Consider the following 21,983-nt stretch of genomic DNA (forward strand, 5'->3'; position numbering starts at 1 on the left):
CGGGCGCGCGAGTTATAGTTATCTGAACTAACTATAACGGGGGAATTTCATTGGTTTTTTACGAGTGAAATATCCACCTAACTATAACATGTGTGAAACCTATGGTTTTTTAAGTGAATATATATATATACATATATATATATATTCCTCCAGGTGCCCCAGAACATGAAGACGCCACTCCACGGAGGATGATTTACAAAACCTTTTATTGCAAACCACGGAAAGCAGCCCAGTCCTTGCTGTCCCTTACGCGTTTCAGTGTAACAAACACCTTAATCATAGGGGGAGGGGGAACTTGGCAAGATCCGGTGAGTACTTCACATCTTTTTATCCCATAGCGCAGTCACTTTCCAGTAAGTTGCATGCTGGGTAATGAAGTCAAAATTAAACCTTCCAGTAGGGTCCGTTTTCTTGCCAAAATGTTTTTAACCCCAAATTCTTTATCGTTTTGCACAGCCCTCCGGTGGGCTGCTGGGTTGCTTTCCTGATTCAAATTACGCATCCCTCGTGCTGGCAGGCAATGAAGATTCACGGCCTCGCAGTCCTGTTATTTTCAGGTGGTGCATCTTCCGCGGCTTGGAGCCTGCCGCGTACAACATTCCTCCAGGTGCCCCAGAACATGAAGACGCCACTCCACAGAGGATGATTTACAAAACCTTTTATTGCAAACCACGGAAAGCAGCCCAGTCCTTGCTGTCCCTTACGCGTTTCAGTGTAACAAACACCTTAATCATAGGGGGAGGGGGAACTTGGCAAGATCCGGTGAGTACTTCACATCTTTTTATCCCATATATATATATATATATATATAGAGAGAGAGAGAGAGAGAGAGAGAGAGAGAGAAAGAGAGAGAGAGAGAGAGATAGAGCGAGAGAGAGAGAGAGAGAGAGAGGGAGAGAGAGAGAAAGTTTAAATGATTGATAGAAACACAGAGCTATGTTGGCATGGTTGCCAAGACATTTTGAGAACCACCATTTGAATGAAAACTCAAATCTGGCGGTTCGAGACACAAAAGATCCCTATTGTCTTTGCTTATTTCAATGCCCAAAGAAGCATCTTCTTAAACCTTTGCAATCTGATTGCAGAGATGGGATGAGCATTTTGAGGGCCAAAAAATAGTTTTGCTGGTTTCTCTAACAGATCCTGTTTCTTGAGGTGACTGTATAGGTACATTCCACCACCCCTGAGGTCCACCACACACCCCAGAAAGGTGGGCAATACGATTAATAATTGAAAACACAAAAATAATAAAGATTATCAAATCAGCACCCCCTGTAAATCATGCATGCACAACAAGAAAAAACATATTCCACTGACTTTTAAACTTAGGGTGAGCGAAGTTTATTGTCACTTGTGAGTCAGGCATAGACTAGTGAAACAAAAAAGAAACATGTGGATTTGATCCCACAGGGTTCCTGCCTGGCCCAGGGGCTGGGTGCCTATAATCCACTGTGGCCCGCCGAGAACGAACACCTGAATACAGTCCTTGGTAGGTCAGGGAGCAGAATTTCCTCTGGGCAGGGGCCTAGACCCTTCTTAGTTTCCCAAACAGGCCATGTGGCCAGTGAACAAACCCTGCAGCTGGGGTAAACCTAACTCCAGCTTGGCCATGGAAGGCAAAATAAACAAGTAGAGTCTCCTCGATTGTCAATGCATGTTCCTTGTCCAAGTGTGTGTTAATGTGTGTGGCCATCCTACCTTTGGTGGTTCTTGGCTACCCCTCCCCCCCCCCACACGGGTAGTGTGCTTCATTTTTCTGTGGGCGGAGAGGACAGGGCAGCTTACTGGGCTAGACCGCTATAAGCTGCCACCAATGTGGGTGGATGGGGCGCCTCATAGAAGTCCTACCAAGCTGCATCACTGTAATGGATGCCGGCGCACTGAGCTCTTGAAGGGTGGCTAAGAGTCAGCAGACTGGGGGGAGTGGTACCAAGCACAGGGCAAGTTTATTGACAAACTATTTGCTCTATGCCCAGTATGCATGACCATACTCTGTACCCAGTGATTTCTGAGGGCTTGGGGATAAGGCATAGGGCATGACCAATGGTCAGGCTCTTCCCCTTTGCACTCAGAGTTCATTAGCACAGCCTGCACCTAAGCACGGCTGGGCATGGCTGAATGTTGGACCCGGCCTTCCAGAATTTCTGGAAAAATTGGAGCATGGCTAGAGATCACGACCAATACCCAGTGGTTGCTTGGTAGAACCACAAAAGCAACAAGTGGGCAAGGGGCAAATAATATCCCATTAATCCAAATAAATTCACTCTAAAACTGTATTCAAGCTAGTTACTGTTCTTTACTATCATCTCCCAAAAAATACACAAACATAAAATCCTCATTTCAAGTGATGCTGTGGTTACAAATCCAAAACCTAAAACACACTCAGATTCACCAATTATGGTGAGCTACAAAACCGTAACCATCATATGCTACTCATGACCTCACACATGATGTCACACATGACATCACTGAGGGCAATATTGATTAGTTCTCTAGTGACATCATATATTGCATTCCCATTAACATCTTCGTCGCCATTACTGAAGCCACTAACAGTTGCTCTTTCGAAGGCCGGGCTAAATGTTGAGGGTAGTATGGTAGCTCTCCATCTACCAGTAATCTCTAAGCAGATATGTAGTGATCACTGGTGACAATGAATGGTGTCATTGAATAATAAATCTCTCTTTTTCAAGGCCTGGCCTCTGTCTCCTAACCTAATTCCTTAGCAAGGATACAAAATAGTAAAAGTGCTATGTGACTCATTTACTGCTCAGGTAGGCTAATAGAGTGTTTCTGCCAACCTTCATTAGAAATGGTCTATCCAGAAGAAAATTTAATGTAAGACATATGCGCCACGTGATATTCTCTATGTGGATTTAAAAGTGAGAATTCTTGTTTTATTCTGCTCCAATTTCCTGAAAGAATGAGTATAGAGGTGTAACTGTTGTTTTTACTTTCCTTTTATTCTAGCGTGTCCTGCTGCTGGATTGGCATCTTTCTGCCCTTTCCTTCTCTTTCCATTCTGCAGGGCCAGGCTTGCCTCATTTGGAGAGCTCTGCGTGTCGTCGAGCTTCCCTATTAGGGTCCAGCTTCCTTGCCCCACCTACTTAAGCTCTTCTCCATGGTACCTGTCTGTAAAGAGTAAATAGGTTAAGGACAACTACACATAGTAAATTCCTTGTTTGGGCCTGGTAGGGCCAGGAAAGTGCCTATAGTCAGATACGGGGGCCCTCTGCCCCACCATTCTTGAGGATTGCCCCTCCCCCATATTGTGGAAACTTGAAGTACAGCTCTCATGGTAAGCTAACTGCTGACAGATTTTCACCCTAGTTCCACAGTAGTGCTCCCTTATAGTGGATAGTCTATCTCACTCCTAGCTAGCAGCCACAGAACACTACCGTGATCCCTGTGGCGATGTCAGTGTGAGGGACACTGACTCTGATCAGGCTTCCGTCTCCACCCACCACTCGGATGATTCTCGCCTCGGGTTACATCAGGCGCATCAAATGAGATTTTTATGATGGGACCTATCCAGGTCATGTATGCCAGGGCTCTAACTGAGTTATGCTTACCTGTGATGATAGAGATGCGTATGTTTTTCTTCAATCATAGAGTTAAATATGGGTATGGATATCCTGTATGCTTCCCCATGATGGTGTGATTTGAGGCGTCTCAGCAGGCTCACCCCCCTATTGTAGTTGTGCTTGTGAATCATGCACGTGTGTTGAATGTTCTATTGTAAATTTCTTTTTTTTAGAGTTTTTTATAGCGTGAACAAGATCCGAAGGTATAAGAGCGCTTTACATGAGTACCAGCTGCGTTACAGATGGACACATTCTTTTTTTGGGGGTAATGGATGGGGAGATTAAATGCTTTGCCCAGAATCACCGGATGTTGAGCGTCCTTGCTGAGACTCGAACCCGGTTCCCCAGCTTCGAGGTCGACCGCCCTAGCCGTTAGGCCACATTGGTTAGGATGAGAAGTTGTTTTCTTCTGATCCTGGGGATGGGGAGTAGGCTTGGTTGTTTTTGTTTGCTTGTTTCTGTTGAGCTGCCTCTGCCTGCTGTTCCCAGATCCCACGGACCTGGATCTGAGCCATTGGTATGTGGGAGGGATGGGGGCCCCTTCCTGGAAAATTGCTGTGCATAGTAGGATGTTCTTCCTTATGTCATCCCCCATTACCTATAATTTAATCTCCTGGAATGTTCTGGGTCTCAATAACATGAACAAAAGATATAAAGTGTATACTTACATTAAGAGGAGATGGAAGCATTTCACCCTCCTGCAGGAGACCCCCATCACTGTGTCTGAGAGACTGGCACTCCACAAGAGGTGGCAGGACCAGATCTATGTCTTGGCCTACTTGGTTTTTGCCAGGGGGTCCCTGTTGTGGGTGAGTCTGGGAGTACCTTTCCAGAAGACAAGGCATTTGATAGACCCTGAAGGTAGATATGTAGTGGTCAAGGAGAGACTACCGGGACATGATTTGGCAATAGTTGGTATTTATGCTTCTAATATGTTGCTGGGGTATTTTCTCCCACTTCCCAGATATAGCTATCCTCTTTCTCAATCAATCTCTTAATCAGGGAATGGTCCTTTATTCCTTCAGGAAATTGGTGGTTTTCCCCCTCCAGAAGACAGCTGGGGGGGATCCTACCATCCTGAAAAACTACAGGCCGATTTCTTTGCTTCCTTTTTTGTCAAAAATATTTGAGACAGACATTGCCCAACATCTTAACACTTTCTTGGATGAATCTGCTTTTCTTGATCCTCACCAGACGGGCTTCCGACCTGCTTATTCAACAGAGGCAATCATCCTAGCAGCCCTGGATGTTACTCAGGCACTGGTCCTTCTGGATCTTTCCCCTGCTTTTGACATGGTCTCCCATTGCATTCTGATCGACAGTTTCAGAACTGCTTGCTTGCAAAGTACCACCCTCGACTGGATAAAGTCCTTTTTAGGAAATCGTAATCAGGTGGTCCACTTCTCTTCTTTCTGCTTGCCGAAAGTTCAACTTGGATGTGGATCGCACCAGGGCTCCTTCCTTTCTCCTGTCCTTTTCAATCTGCACATTAAGCCCTTTATACACTCTCTTCAGTAGAGAAAGGTGAATATATATAATAATACTGATGATCTGCAACTGCTTTTCACAATTGTCAAAAAGCTAGCATCTAAAACCTTCTTCCGAAACACCTTGTTTTAAATACGGGATTGGCTGGACGCACATCAGCTGAAAGTGAACTCTGATAAAACTGAGTTAGGGATGATGAAGAACAAACATCACCTTTGGAACTCCTTTTTCTAGATTTCGGTGATGGATTCCCCATCTCTTCCAAAAAAGTGGTGAAAAGTCTTGTCATCCCCCATAGATGAGGATTTATCTATGAAGCCTCAGATAGGTGCAGTGACCTCACCCTGCTTCCATCAGCTTCAGAAAACAAAGAAAATAAGAAGGTACTTTACCTTTGAAGCAATTGTTCTACTCAAAATCTACTTAGTAATGTCCCGTATTGACTTTGCTAATGCTCTATACATGGAACTTTTTTCTGGCCTTGTGCATAGATGGCAGATAATACAAACTCAGGCAGTTAGGCTGATCTATCGGCAGCCAAGGTACTGTAACATCAAACCCTTGCAAAAAAAACTGCACTGGCTCCCGGTAGCTCACAGGTCCATTTTCAAAAAGGGCATATTTACAAAGAAATTAAGCAGCGCAGTACTGCAAGAAATTTAGAAGCGCTGGGCTATGTCATTTAAAAATCGCAGGAATGCGTCGTATTCACAAGAATACAGTGTGCCCCTGTGTGTACCCTTGCGCCAGTGCTAACAAAGCTGCCTAGTGCCAATGCAGACAACCTTGCATCATGGTGCAAGGGTGCCTGCATCAATCAATCAATCAAGAGGTTAGCTTTATGTATAGTAACAAATATTACTTCATGTTTAAAAAAAAGCATTAGAAATTTGCTGAAAAAACTAAAGGTTAAGGTAACGTTATAGTTAGGTGAAATGTCCAGTAACAACATAATGTTTTAAACTCTAAAAAAGAAAGAAATTCACCAGTCATAGCTATCTCAAGTAACTATAAGACACGCTTTAAGGTAACTATAACTCGCGCCCTTGCCATTCACTGCAAAATACCTCACATATTGCAACACTCATGACATCTTCTAGGACATCATTAGTAATATCACTGCAACATTTGCAATGACATTATTGATGAGAATACTGTGCATGGGCGGGCGAGTTTTAGTTACCTTTGGGCATGAGATATAGGTACTTGAGATAATTATAACTATTACTTGTAATTTCTGTGGTTTTTAGAGTTTAAAACTTTATGTTACTAAAGAACATTTCACCTATTTTTAACGTTATTTTAACCTTTGTTTTTTTCAGACCGCATGCCTGTGATTTTCCTGCTGCTTTTTATGTCATCTACTTCAGTACAATTAGAGATGTGCAATGTTGCATCATTTCTCTGTAGTCAATTACCTTTCAATGATCAAAATCCCAAAAAGGCCAGTCATTTTTTAGAATTTTCCTAGTACCACATTTCTGGGAAAACAACATGTATGCATCTTCTAGATCTGCAACTTTAGTGTGTTTAAGCAAAATTTGATAAATAGCGCAATACTTTTTCAAATCTGCACGGTTGTTTCTCACTATCAAGTTGTGGATTTAGCGTATGGCGGATGCACAGCCGTTCGTCAGTTGGGTGGAGGGCATTATCTTCACCACCGTGGCTGGACTACTGACCACCATATTTAAGTCACATAACATTTATGTAATAATAAAATATATAAACATGTTTTTGGGAAGAAATTTATGGCTTGATTTAGAGTGTGGAATATAGGTTACGCTGCCATGTTTGTGACCCGTCCACCTAATTGATGGTCAGTCCACTCTATTTAGAGCCGGAGAGACCATCATATTTCTGACTGCGGTGCACCCACACGCTCTGGAGGAGCAACCCCTACATCAACGGCAGGGGTGCAGCTTGGTCAATAAGATTGGGAGGGGGGTGAGCTTCAGATTTCCCCACAGCCAGCTGGGATATCTTATTAAAACACATTATATGAGAAGCAGGACATGAGGGTGACTTGGAGGGCAGTGTAAAGAGAGAGGAGGGTGGATTGTTAGGGGCACCTAAGACAACATTTTTCAAACTAATCAACATTTCTAAGGCCTTCAAAACAGAGATGAGAGTGTGTGTGTGTGGGTGGGTGGGTGTGTGTTTGTTTGTCAGTGTGAGCATGTAAAGATCCCAGGTGAAATCCGACAGAGACCTCATCATACCATCATTGAAATCACTGGACCCAACTATTCACTACAGAATACATTTTTTAAGGGGGGGGGGGGGTGTAACACCCCAAACACCCCCTCGGAGCTATGCCCCTGACCAACGGCCCAATGGATTTTGGGCCATCAGTTTAAGTACATCCCACCATCTGCCCTATTTAGAGTTAATGGTTGAATGTATTTTTTTTCTGTTCAGGACCTCCGGGGAAAGCCTGTAGGCCTCAAACCACACAACCACACTCAAGTAGAAAACTTCCAGGGTGTCGGGGTCATTACTATTTTGTTTAAAAAAAATAATCTCCCATTTTGGGAGTTTTTTTCAGAAATATGCATTGCTGGTGGCGCCTCTGACAACATATATACTTCTGCAGGGCCTGCAGAGATCTCTAAATATGGTGGACATTAGTCCAGCCACGGTGGTGGAGGCAATGCCCTCCACCCAACTGATGCACGGCGGTGTACCCGCCAAACTCCAAACCAGGCCCTTAGGCCACAACTTGATAGAGTGAAAGAACCGTGCAGACTTTCACAAGTAAAGCACTATTGATTAAACTTTACTTAAACACAATAAAGTTGCAGAATCCAGGAACTGCGTAAATGTTGTTTTTCCCAGAAATGTGATACTAAGGATATTCTACAAAATGATTGCCCTTTTTGAAGTTTTGAGCATTGGTAAATGTAATTGGCGAAAGAGAAATGACGCAACATCCCAGATCTTTAATTGTATTGAAGCAGTTAGCGTCAAAAGCAGCAAGAAAATCACACAAGTGTGCGGTCCAAAATGGAACAAATGCCTGAGTAAGCGATAACCAATGTTAACGTAAATAATAAGGACAAGGCTAGTCGGACCATTATTAATACATTTGCTAGGTAGTCATCCAATAAGAGAGTTATTAAAAAACCGAGAGGAGATATTAACGTTTTTGACGGAATTAACCCTCGAGCACAAGCTACGAACTTCCATTCTGAACGCTGTATTCCAATACGCAGTCATTTGATGAAGCGTCAAAAATGAGAGCAGATTGCCGTGTGGTTTAAATTGCCATGTGAGGAAAGTGCCCTCTGCTGTTTAAAGTGTGAATTGTTACTTTCGAAGGAGACGTTAAACCAAGAGCTCTTTAAACAGATGGACGAAGTGTAGAAAGCGCACCTTTTCACCATCTCCGCCTCTCTGGCCAGTTGGCTATCACACACTTTCACCATCTCCGCCTCTCTGGCCAGTTGGATATCACACATTTTTTGGCTATCACACATTTTCACCATCTCCGTCTCTCTGGCCAGTTGGCTATCACACATTTTCACCATCTCCGCCTCTCTCCGCCTCTCTGGCCAGTTGGCTATCACACATTTTCACCATCTCCGCCTCTCTGGCCAGTTGGCTATCACACATTTTTTGGCTATGACACATTTTCACCATCTCCGTCTCTCTGGCCAGTTGGCTATCACACATTTTCACCATCTCCGCCTCTCTGGCCAGTTGGCTATCACACATTTTCACCATCTCCGCCTCTCTGGCCAGTTGGCTATCACACATTTTTTGGCTATCACACATTTTCATCATCTCCGTCTCTCTGGCCTGTCGGCGATTACAAGTTTGGAATTTGTTGGTTACGATTACTAAAAGGGAGAACATTATTGTTTTAAGTTGTAAATGAGGCATGTCGATTCATGATGACTTAAGGACATTTCTTGAGATACGGGATTACGCGAGTGTGCATGAAATGTAATTTCACATGGATCCAGGAATTACAATAATTTTCTAACTTTCGGGGTTAGAATGATTAGCAGAGAGAACAGCTGTATAATCACAAACCCGTCAATTGAGTTCAAATCCATTATGCACTCCAAGGCTTCATTCCGATGTGCAGGGTAAAACCATGAGGTAATATCGCCTGTGGTGCGGTATTACGTCCCCATTCCAAGTTCTGGGATTTTACGACATAGATAAATGTCCCCCATGCTCTGTCGTCTTTTGAAATGCAAAACGCAGACTCATCGGTTTTTCCTGCACACATTTTGCCAGCTCGACCTGCTGTCATTTGTGTTTGGAGTAGCAACGATTCTGTGCAGTATTTACACAATAGGGGCCGCATTTCTTAAAGGGTGCACACTGCCCCCTCTTTGCTTGGCGCAGGCGTGCACGGGTCTTTCACAGCAGTGGTGCTGGAACAATTTACAAAGTAGGGGTGCTGCCATTTATTGCCGTAGAGATTGTGAAAAATCCAAGCATCCCACTAAAAACAAGTGTAGCAAATGTTCCCACCACCATTCAGCAGGAGAGTGGTAAGTGACCGCTGGTGCATTTTAAAGCACTAGTGTGGTATAACACTGTCATTTAAAGTCAGCACATCTTCTGTTAAAATGGCCACTAAATTTGCACGGACACGCAGTTTAACTGATAAAACTATATAGCGCACACATGATAATGTGTGGAAATCGGGTTTCACCGAATATTTATCATTTATGCATCACCAAGAAAAGTGTCTTGATTTGTTTCGATCCTATTACAATCTTTGTTTCTATCACACTTAAAAATTACAAAAAAAGTTAAAATATCCTGCATGAGTGGTTTTCTAGTTTTTGGTATATTTTGAATGTGTATTGTTCATTTACAAGTATTTAAATGTTGCTGTGAGTTAGAAAAAAACCTACATCCAACAGCCATTCCTTCTACTCCAACACACCAGCAAGAAATTCACCTAGGCCACCCTCACAAAATACTTCTATTTGCGGTCAGAAAAACAAAAGTAAACTTCAGTTTCCTTGTTAAAGGAATGAGCAGAAATTTGTCAGAAGACATAGCCTGACATTTCACCTTAGTCTTTGAAAGCGTGACTCATAAACACAAAATGTAAAGGTGTTGTTAGACCTGTCAGCCTTAGGGTGATCTTACCCCAAACGTTTTGCCTTCCTCCATTTTTGCTTGCCTTAGGACTATGAGCACTTTATCAATGCTAACCAGTGCTAACATGCATGTGCTCAGTCCTTAAAACATGGTAACATTGGCATATACACAATTGACATATTTATTTTACTTGTAAGTCCGTAGTAGAGAGGCACTACATGTGCCCAGGGCCTGTGAATTAAATACTACTAGTGGCCTGCAGCACTGGTTGAGCCACCTGCTTAAGTAGCTCTTTATATATAGGTAATTTCAGCCCTTTCAGCCTGTGTGTGCAGTTTTTAACTGCCATTTCTATCTTGCAAAATAAAGCCTTTTCCAGATCCAAACCGTCCTTTTTAATACATATAAATCTCCCCTATGGTAAGCCCTGGACAGCCCAGAGGGAAGGGTGCAGCGTATTTAAAAAGTTGGACATGTGCTTTTAATTTGTACATGTCTTGGTAGTGAAAAACATTTAAATTAGTTTTTTACTACTGCAAGGCCTAACTCTCCCATAGACTAACATTGGAGTTACCTTATTACATCTAATAAGCTGTAATTTCCAAATGGGAGCAGCTAACCAGAAATGTTTGGTGTCTTTCGAATTGTAATGAAAAATCTTAACATATGGTGAAGTTGGATTTTAAATTCCAATTATGAAAATACCACTTTTAGAAAGTTGGAATTTTCATGCCTTAGCCACTTAGTGCCAGTAGCCTGTCTTTGATCACATGACTGGGTGTAGCTGACAGTTACGATATTGTATATATTCTTCCTAGACTGCTACACACAATTGAGAGCTTAGGTGTGCCTGGATAGGCCACCACTGGCTGGATGGGAGGGCGATGTTGGACCCAGCTCTACTTACACCTGAATAGGCTATGTCCTCCCTCCACAAAAAGACCATCATACCCCCATAATTAGCCTGGAGCCAGGACAGGGAAGGCAGGATGCCTGGGGACTTCAAATGGAAACCTCTAGAAGCATCTACCCCACTTCAAAGGGACAACTAGGTATAAATACTGGACCCCAGACACCACCACTTCAGTATACTTCTGAACCTGTGGACACTCTGTCAGGAAGAAGGACTGCTGAGCTGCTGAAGGACTGCTACTCTGCCAGACTGCTTCCTTGCTGAACTACTGCCTTGCTGTGCTGAGTGACTCCAAGGGCTATTTGCCTGGCCTCCTGACTTGAGCCTCTGGAACAGAAGGATCCAACAACCTTGACCCAGCACCTGGAGTCTACCATCTGTGAGTCTACCCTGCCAAGTGCTGCCACCCCAGACCTGGAGCATTGGAAGTGGGCTTAAGCTACTCTGCCAGCCTGTGTCCTGCGGATCAGACACATCTCCCCTGCTGCGCGGCACAACCCCAAGCAGAACCAACACATCGCTTCTACTGTGTGGATCTGAATTTCCGCAGAGACCAGCATCACAGCCCATCACTGCATTGGAACCACAACTGCACAACGCATCCACAGTGCAGGCCCTCACACCACTTGTAGCAGACTTGAGGATGATGCCGGACTCCACATCGCAAGCTCGCAGCGCCTCAGAACCAATGCATTGCCTCGATTGCACAATGCATACTGGACCAATGCATACTGGATGCTGGACTTCGAAACACAAGCCCTTGTTGATGGGATCCTCGATGACGATGCAGGTCCGTGCATCACCGCCTCGCCACATCACAAGACCGATGCATCGCTTCAACTGTGCAACATGTCTTCAATGCGGATCCACGCAACACTCCGCAAACCAGGATTTAAGCTACTCTGGTTGGCAGGCCTAAATGGGTCCTGAACCTGTCCCATGCCCCATCGTGGCCAGCCCAAACGTTTGAGTTTGTCTTGTCTGACAAGGCATAGCTGGCGCATTACGCCTTTTGGCGCTATTTTTTAATCTTTAAAACTGAATTTCTCTGGTTCTATTAATGGGATGCTTGTTATTTTGGTCTTGTTTTATTTATTAAAAAATACTCTAGTTTTCTAACTCTGTAGTGGGCTACTTTTGTGGTGTACTTTCACTGTTTTACTGTTTGAAGTGTTGGACAAAGACTTTACGCATTGCTCTGTGTAACGCTTGACTGCTCTGTGCCAAGCTACACGAGAGTTAGCTTGTGACTTCACCTTGAGAAGAATTGTAGTTGGTGCTTGAGAAGGGGTTCACCCCTTCAACCAATAACTCAGTTTCTTACAGGCATCTTTATTGCTCATTTACCTTCTGAACTCCAGCTTGGTTATGTTTTTTGAGTACCGCAGCAAAATGTGCAACTTTGCAATTGATAGTACAGAAGGTGCTGCAAGCTCTTCGCAACCTCTTTTGTAATAGCAGATTAAAAAACAAAAAGAAAAAAACATTTGCTCTCCAGGGCTCTTTCCATAATATGTTCTCAGTCAAAGTCTCAGTTTGAGTGCTAAATCCTATTTGCACAAGATTTGTGATTACAGTAGCTTTTAGAATGAGGTTCAGTAAAGAAAGTAGAAAGAAGTAAATGTATAGAAGTGGAGAAGGTAAAGAAGATTCAGGGGTTGTCCCTATAACAATGTACCTGAATTAAAAAAGAATGAATCCCAGCAGGAAGAAACTGTCTACAAAGTGTATAGTTAAGGGCCCATTAGAGGCCCATGATAAATCTCTAAAGATAAAAACATTAAACAAGAACGATAACCTTCCAAGAAAATGTAAATGGAATGACCTGTCAGAAAACTGCTAAGCAAAACTAGAGAGTGAACCAATAACTGTAGAGTTGATTGGCCTACAGTATCAAAAGCTGCACAGAAGTATTGAAAAAAGACTGTGGGTAAAAGTGCGTTTTTAGTGGCTTGACCAGGATAGATTCCAGATTGCAATGGAGAGCACAGGTTACAAAACTGTAACAGAAACTTTACAGTGCACAAGTCTCTTCGGGGATTTAGACAATTCTGGTAAGAAGAAAATTGGATGAAAAAGGAAGGAACTATAGATAGCTCATTGTTAAATAGAATAACAATAGAAGATTTACAAGAATTGGTGAGTATATCTGAAGACAGTGATTTTTTAAATATAAGAAGGATAAAGTAAAAGTAAAGGATAGTGTGAAAATAACAATGGCATCTTTGGTGTTTTTTTAATCAATGATTGCGCTGCAAGTCCTGTATACAAATTTAAAAGTGAAAAAAATTGTGACTGCAAACAGGGGTTCTTTTTCCCTGCTTACCTTCTGAAGGTACTTTAGGTTACGTGGCCCTTAAGTTATGTAGATCACACTGTCACTGTTGCTTTTGGTACACTAGTGGCCCAAATCACAAAGGCAATTTAAGACAAAAGTCTAACTTTACGACTTGGTATTCACAGAGGTCATTTATGAGTCATATCTTTACATATGTAGTCGGGACGGAAGCTCCGCACCCGGACCGTACTCTCCGCAGCCAGCCATACTCTCCGGCTTGGGCGGGATGAAGTGTAACCAATGGGCGAGCCCATTGGAAGTCATTCGGAAATCCAGTTTGGATTCATTTCTGACTGACTCCATCCAAATGGGTTGGTTGGAAATGAATCCAAACTGCTGATTACGATGCCGCAGGAATGGGTCGGAGCTGGTTCCTACGGCATCGTACTCGGCCCCGTAGTGTAAAGGTGTAGAATCTTACAGAGATATTGGTTCAAAATAGAGGATGTCTTGTCAGTAGCTATGCAAGTCGAAATCATTTTGTTTTCGCAGTGGGCACTTTTGAACATTATTGAAGAAATTCAAGCAAATAGATACTCTAGATACTGTTGATTGGACTTGGTTTAGTGGTTGTTAAAAAATATATTGCCCAGTTATAACGTGCAGCACAAGGGCCAAGTTTTGCCAAATGGAAGCTGGACTTGACAGATTCAGAATACTAGAAAAACAGGTGTTTGGAAATCATGACTGCCCATAAATAGATGATCAGATCTGGTCTATCTGGAAAGATTACTATGAAGGAAATGTTTGGTTTGCACTGCAGGCAACAGGAACCTTAGATATGTGTGGGTCACATTTCTTAATGTGTACCTGACTTACTGGCTGTGTGAGCTGGCTGTTATGTTATGTGACAATCTGTTCTGTGATTTGGCAATTATAGTTCTTTGGGCTAAATAGAAAGAAAAAGAATTATTATTAAAAAATTGTGCATTTATTCAGGGAGATGCACCTATTTACAAAACAAAGTGGGAGAATAAAAAAGAAAAATATAATTTCCTAAACAACAAGGCTCTCATGATCTTCAGGTTACAATTACAAAATAGTCCCTGATAGGGGAGATTCACACAGAAAACAATGAATATTGGCCTGAAATCAGTGCTTTAATAAAGCTGTCCAGCTGGACAGAAAATGTTATAATGTATCAAATCACATCAAATGCAAGAATAAAGTGGGACACAATCCTGCGTCCAACGCAACATATATAACAAAGACACAAATGAACAGAAATTCACAAATTCAGAAAAAGGCTCAGGCAGGACATAAAATGCTTGTAACTTGTATAAAGAAATGCAACAAGCAAAATATATGTAGAGACACCGTTACACATCTGTAATTAATTAAATTGCGTTTATGGTGCATATAAGGTCGACGACGTTTCGATCCCGTAGAAACAATATTGGGATTATCATCAGGACATAAAAATTACATGCCTGAGGAATTTTAGCCAAGCGTAATAGCAGGGGGCAAGCAATGAGGCAATTGTGATAGTGCCAGGAAGGGATTACTGCGATCGCACGGAGGTACGTTAGATCACTCAAGCGTTTTGGCGCATAGCAAAGGAGGTAGGGTGGGATTGGGGAAATTCCCAATTGAGGGTACTGGTATGGAGAGGCGCGGTAACCTAATTACATGAATAGCGGCAACCAATCCAATTTGGAAATAAATGAAAGGTCCGCCACCTCCCTGGGGTTAATATAAATAAATGCGGGGAGCCATGCACCCCCGGGACCACCACCTCACCGGGCTATCTTGAAGATGGGAGGGGCAATGCAGCCCCCCTCTAGGAGCCCTCCATGGTCCTGGGGACCGCCACTTCCCCCATGCCGGCTCCAGCAATGTCCTGGGGTGCCCACCCCGGGACATTGCAGTTTGCTAAGTCTTGGCAGGAGTACCACCCCCAAAGAACATATACACAAGACTGGGTATACGAAGGTATATACACCATCAACTGCGGTTCAAATCCCTATATCTTTGGGTATTTTATACTCCCCTCTTTTCTTAGGTTGGGGTAGTCACCGACAGCCATTCACCTTCCATTTTTAATTTTTATAGTTTTATAAAAACTTAATACAGAGTTGTTACTTATGGCAATCCCCACTAATGATCCTCTCAGTGTAAGAACTCGCACGTCACATACACCGGGTGATTTTAACAATCCTTTGAAAAAAACTTTTGAAAAAAATGTGAAGAGACAAGATGACACCTCACGTGCGCAACACCAATTGAGCTTGCTGATTGGTACTCACCAGCTCTGCCCACTTTTATCATCATTGGTTGTCATTTTGCCCAAAAAAATAAATAAAGTGTCCACACAATTAACCCAAAATGTGAAGGTAAATAGTGAAATAATCACATACCAAAGTGCGACTGAAGTGTAAGAATAAAAAATGAACGGGATGCACTTTCAATAGGACCCACTTTATTCCTCCTTATCTGTGCACCCAATTCAAAACTTAAAAAGGTTGCATAATATGCATACCATTGTATTTATGCCAACATGTTTCATCGCCAAATTATTTATAGCGATTTCTTCAGGGCAAACACAGTCGCTTGGCACCAGCCGGGGACACCTCTTAGCCTTTCATTTGGGGACTGCCAGAAGTAAAAACACAATACACACATAATATTCTCACTTAATAACCAATTCTACGTCAATGAATACATTTGTATCTCTTGCTTAAATTTATTCATTACCCTTATTGAGCCATTGGTCTGCGTACCAGCTCCTTTTTATTTTTATAGGTCACAGCACGAGCTCCATATGTGAGTCCTCGTAGTGGATCGGCATTCAGCTGTAATGCAAATCTGGGGATAAGGAGATTTCTCATTAGTCCCTGTAGCTTTCATTCAATCCTCTGTCCAACACCCCGAGTTCTAACTCAGTTACATCGGGACTCGCCACTTTAGCTATAACAAGCGCAGAACTCTCTGCCATTTAGGCGCACGCTTGTTTAAGTCCCTTTCTTCTGTACGCGTAAAAAACTAGTACCTGGCATTCTCACTGACCCGGTATATTTCCTTGGAAAAGGGGCCAAACGGCTCGCGAAATCACCCACAAAATTGAAGAATGGGACGTGAAACCCATCTACTTCTCTCACCATTATACTGTTTAGCAATGCTGTTTCACGAGGTTTAAACCGTCTAGTCAGTTGAAACGCCGCCAAAAGTGGACTCATAAACAACACTTACTGACAATTTTAAAAGGAAAATGTTACACACGTTAAGGTTTAAACTACCCTTCCGTTACAACCACTCCTCCTTACCACCCAAGGCCTCACGGAGCTCTTTATCTCCACCGGTCAGCCATATTCACCCTCTGCCTCTGTTTTTAATCTTACGCGGGAAGACGGCAACGTCACCGCGTCATAACTGTGGGCGCCATCTTAGATTGGGGAGGTTTAACAGAGAAGATCGTTTTTAATCAATTACTCGTTTTACTTCCATTTGTCAGGATCTTATATGGTGCATTGACAACCCGCCCCAGGTGCACTATGTTCGTATACTGCTCCTCCTTAAGGACGAGTTTATTAGCAATTCTAGAAGTATTAACACAAGGCCCCCTCCAATATGATCAGTATCCCTGCATTAAAACTCTGGGCGCCATCTTAGAATAGAACATTCATCCAACTTTCATTCTAACAATAGATAGGTATTTCTCTTATCAAATCCACAGTTCCCTCTTGTATTGCTGGTCTCTATTAGTTTTCCTTTTTATTCTCTCAAAGGAGACCCTCTATATTGGGAAAATGTTAATTTTCAATTTTTAAATTTTAAAACACAGTTAGTGTAGTTCTCATACATATCTATGTTAGTCTAACTCCCTCGCTATACTTTCTAATTATGTTTTTTGTATTTAACATTATTTATAGATATCTTGCCCAAGATTAAGTGGTGTCATGGGGCCCAGCAATGAATTCCCCAATAGTTTCAGATGTCGTGTAGGTGCCCTCTTCCTATCATAAATGGGATATCATCTGACAAGCAAGACCAGCTTTTACTATCTCTTGATTGCACTCTCAGCATCCTATAATAAGAGGGGATGTTCTACAGCTCCGTATTTTGCTTTGCTCCATTCAATTTGATCGTTTAACCCGATTTGATCGGACTTCTCCTGAAAAATCCATCGCGCTTCTTTCGAGGCCAGCAGGTCCTCGACGTTATGGGGGTTGCCTATTATTTTCTCAAGTACCACCCATGTAAAAGTATGTTTAGTCTCATGGCAATGTAGCACCAGTCTAGTGGTAAGTTTGCCTATTCTAATCGTACTCAGGTGTTCCTGCATTCTAACCTTCACCTTCCTTGTCGTAAGGCCTATGTATTGGAGGCCGCATTGGCAAGTCAACCTGTAAACCACATTCGCGGTGTTACAATTACTGAAACGTTTCAGATACCAGGTCTTTCCTGAATTCAAAGTAACACTCAGTGTCTTTTTGGTAAGTCCACATACAGAGCATGACCCACACGGATAATGCCCTGGAGGAATAGTTGACTCTGTACCACTCCCACCAAGCCATAGCAAACTCTGGTCCGCTTCATGAGAGCAAGAGCATGAAAAATGCTCTTGCTTCCATGAAGCGGAGCAGACTTGCTTTTGGACAGAAGGAGCTGCATGCTTGCAGCTCCCTCTGTCCAAAATCAATGCCGGCTCCCAAAGAAGTAGGAGAGCCAGCAGGGACCATGGAGGTCTTGAGGCTGTACCCACGGTCCACAACAAGAGGCCATGCCCCGGGGGATGGGGTCCCCAGGGCTATTTCGGCCAGGGGAGGGGGTCCACGTTGGCCCCACCCTTTTTTTCAGCAATACAAAAAGGGGCCAGGCCCTGGGGGATGGGATCTCTGGGGCCCAAAATGGTCCAGGGAAGGGAGGCCACGCAGCCTCCATTCCTAAACAAATAGGGAGAAAAAGCAGGCAAATCACCGCGGCCTCGCCACCTTTCTCTACCACTCTGAAAACACACCTTCTGGGGTGATGTTGAGTGGGGGATGAAGTCCTCTTGGCTGCTGAAGGTCCTTAGGGGCCAACAAGACCTCCTGTTACCAGTAAGCCCCACACAGTGGGATTGCTCAGAGGTGGTCAGAAGCCACCCCCCTTTCTCCACCACTCTGCAAAAGCACCTCTCGGCGCACTGCTGGTGGGGGGATGACAGACAGATACACTCATTTACACAACCATTCAATCACCTATACATTCACGGAGACACCTAATCACTCACTTATACAGTCAGTCATGCACCCACTGAGTAATCCATACAGACACTCATACACCCACTGATTCACCAATACACCTTAGAACACATATTTAACACTCATAAACGTTTTAAAAACAGTCACTGGATGATATCATCACTGATGTAATCAGTGATGTCACTGAGCATGCCATGAGCGATGTAATATGTGAGGTCATAAGCAGTGCATTGCGGGTACGTGAGTTATAGTTAACTCAGGTAATCCAGGATCCAGGCCAATTTTTTTTAAAATCAAGCATGGTCTCATTCTCTTGTTTATTCTAAGCCCCCAGAGAATATTGATATATATTTGGGTGTAGGGGAGCGTGGGCTCCCACCAAGCCGATTTTGGCCCTTGGGACCCCCATCTTCCGAGGCCTGGCTGCAGTGAAAATGGGGGAGAGGTTGCACAGCCCCCTCCCTGGATCGATTTCAGCCCCGGGTACCTCATCACCCAGGGCCTGGCCGCATCTACAAAGGGGAGCGGAGCACACAGCCCTGCTCCATGAGCCAATATTGGCCCTAGGGACCCCATCTCCCAAGGCAGGCTCATGCTGTGTCCTGGGGTGCCCACTCCCAGGACATAGCAATTTCCTTGCCCACACTGGTGCAGGCGGGGAAACCTGTGTTTGCTCCCACTTGGCAGGAGCAATTTCAAAACTCCTGCCAAGCAGAGCAAACACAAAGATCGCCCACCTCAGGTGTGAGCATTAAAAATGCTCCTGCCCGCTGGGAGCAGACTTTTCATCTGTTTCGCTGCCCACACTAAAGCAGGCAGAGAAACAGATGAAAATATTGCTTCCACCTGTGGGGAATAGCTTTTTTATCTGCTCCCTGCAGGCGGGAGCAATGCTGACATCCCTTTAGAGGTGGGCAGCCAGCTTGGCTGTGAGGGCATTGGGCACCCCCCACGGCCCTCAACCATAGCATAGTGGGTGCCCTTAGTCATCACCCACTGCAGAAGATTGAGTCCACGGGGTGGAAAATCGGCCTGGGAAGGGTGCTGGGTGCCCCCTCCCCCTTTTTCCCAAAACGGCTGGGGGATGGGGCAGGGGGAACAAAATCGACCCGGGAGGAGGCCACATACCCACCATCACAAAATGTGCCAGACCCAGGGGATAGGGTCCCCGGGGCCAAAAGTGGCTCGGGGAGAGGGCTGCATGCCCCACCCCCAAAACATTTAGTGGGCCCCAGGGATAGGGTCCCTGGGGACAAAACCGGCCCAGGGAGGGGGGCCATGTGCCCCCTTCTCCAACGTTTCCCCCCCATGCAATTAGTGGCCCTGTGGGGATGGGGCCCTCAGGGCCATATTAGGTTCAGGGGAGGACTACGTGGCCCCAGCCTCTTTGAAAAAAAAAAGACCCTTTGGCCAACCCTGAGCTGAACAAGGCCAAAGACTGTGTACGTTTTTCTGCATTTGGTGAGTTGGCCACAGCGCCTAGTCGCAAGCTAGGCATTGTGGCCAACTCCCCATGGTGCACGGTACTTTGGCCATGAGCAGAGTGGTGTTGGCTGCATGTGGGGGATTGGGTGCCTGTGGCCAACCCCCGCCTTGTACAACCGAACACCCTGCGCAGCGTGTGGTAGGCAGCATGCTTTGGTTTGCTGCAGCCAACCCCTCGCCACGCACAGCCTCCGGTTGGATTAATGTATAGTAATTAAATATTACTTTACGTTAAGAAAAAAAACTAGAAATTCACTATAAAAGGTTAAAGTAATGTTATAGTTAGGTGAAATGTTCAGTTTTAAACTCTAAAAACCACTGAAATTGGCCAGTTATAGTTAGTTATTTCAAATAATTAAAACTTTTGCCCTAAGGTAACTATAACTCGTGCCCTGGCCATGCACTGGAAATAACCCTAGATATTATATCACTCGTGACCTCTTGTTTGACATCATTGATTATATCACAGTGGGGCGCGATATTTTGGTGGAGAAAAATTTACTATTCCCACTCAAATCTTTGCAACTGTAGGGAAAGCGTTGGATTTCGGAGAGGTGATATGTACTATCCCCACTCCAATCAGCGCAACAGTAGGGAAAATCTTGCACTTCGGAGTGATACATTTTCCTAAACCCACTTCAGTCTGTGAAACAGTAGGAAAAGCATTGGATTTTGAAGGGGTTACATTTACTATTCCCACTCCAGTCTGTGCAACAATAGGCAGAGCATTGTATTTTGGTGGTCTGGAATGTACTATTACCACTCCAGTCTGTGCAAGAGTAAGGAAAGAGTTGGATCTCGGAGGGGTAACATTTACTATTACCGCTCCAACAGTAGAGAGAGTGTCAAATGGCAAACAGGTTGATTTTACTGTTCCTACTGCAATTTAAAAAATAGGGAAAGTACTTCACTTCAAAAACATTACATGTATGAATGTAGAGAAAATATTAAACTCTTAATATAAAAATTATGAATTAATATATATATTTATATAAAAATAACTCATTATCAATTAATAAATAATTTTCAATCAAATAATAATTAATTAACTTCCCACCCTTTACCTCTACAGACCTAGCAGTCTGCACCTAATATATAACTTTAAAAATAAGGATTCCATAATTTACATATTTAAAATCAATGAAATATGTATTTAATAATTAATCATTATTTTAAATTAATTATTACTTTATTGCCTTCCCGCCTAGGCCCCTACAAACCTAGTAGTCGACAACTAAAATATAATTAAAATAATTAAGCAGTCATAATTTAAATATTTAAAATTAAAATAAGAAATTATGAATAATAACTGATTATTCATTAAATAACATCCCACCCCATACCTGTACAAACCTAGCATGCTGCAACTAAAATATTAGTACAGTGATGCAGTATTCCATCTTGTACATAATTAAAAAATAAATAAATAATTAATTAAAGAGTTTTATTAAATTAATAATTAATTATTACTTAGCTTCTTCACATAGACCCCTACAAACCTAGCAGCCCCCAACTTAAATATACATAAAATAAATAAGTATTCCATAAATTACATAATTGAAATCCATCAAATATTTAATTAACAATTCATAATTAATGTTTTATTAATTTTCACTCAATTTACTTCCCAACCTATCCTTCTGCAAACCCAATAACCCACTACAGCACTATAAATTACTAAAACAATTAAATAAAAAAATCTAAATCACTTAAAATTACAAGCTATATATTTTTTATATAACCTTTATATTAACAATAGTAGCACATAAAAACATAAAATTAATATATCAACTAAAACACATTCAAATAATTACAGAACAATATGTTTACCACTTTTATATTTAAAATGATATTAAAAACATTGATATGAATAAAAATTATATTACTGCCCTAAAAAACTGATATTCTTGACAACGATATTA

This window comes from Triturus cristatus, chromosome 11, assembly GCF_964204655.1.
Source record: "Triturus cristatus chromosome 11, aTriCri1.1, whole genome shotgun sequence".
In the NCBI taxonomy this organism is placed as follows: domain Eukaryota; kingdom Metazoa; phylum Chordata; class Amphibia; order Caudata; family Salamandridae; genus Triturus; species Triturus cristatus.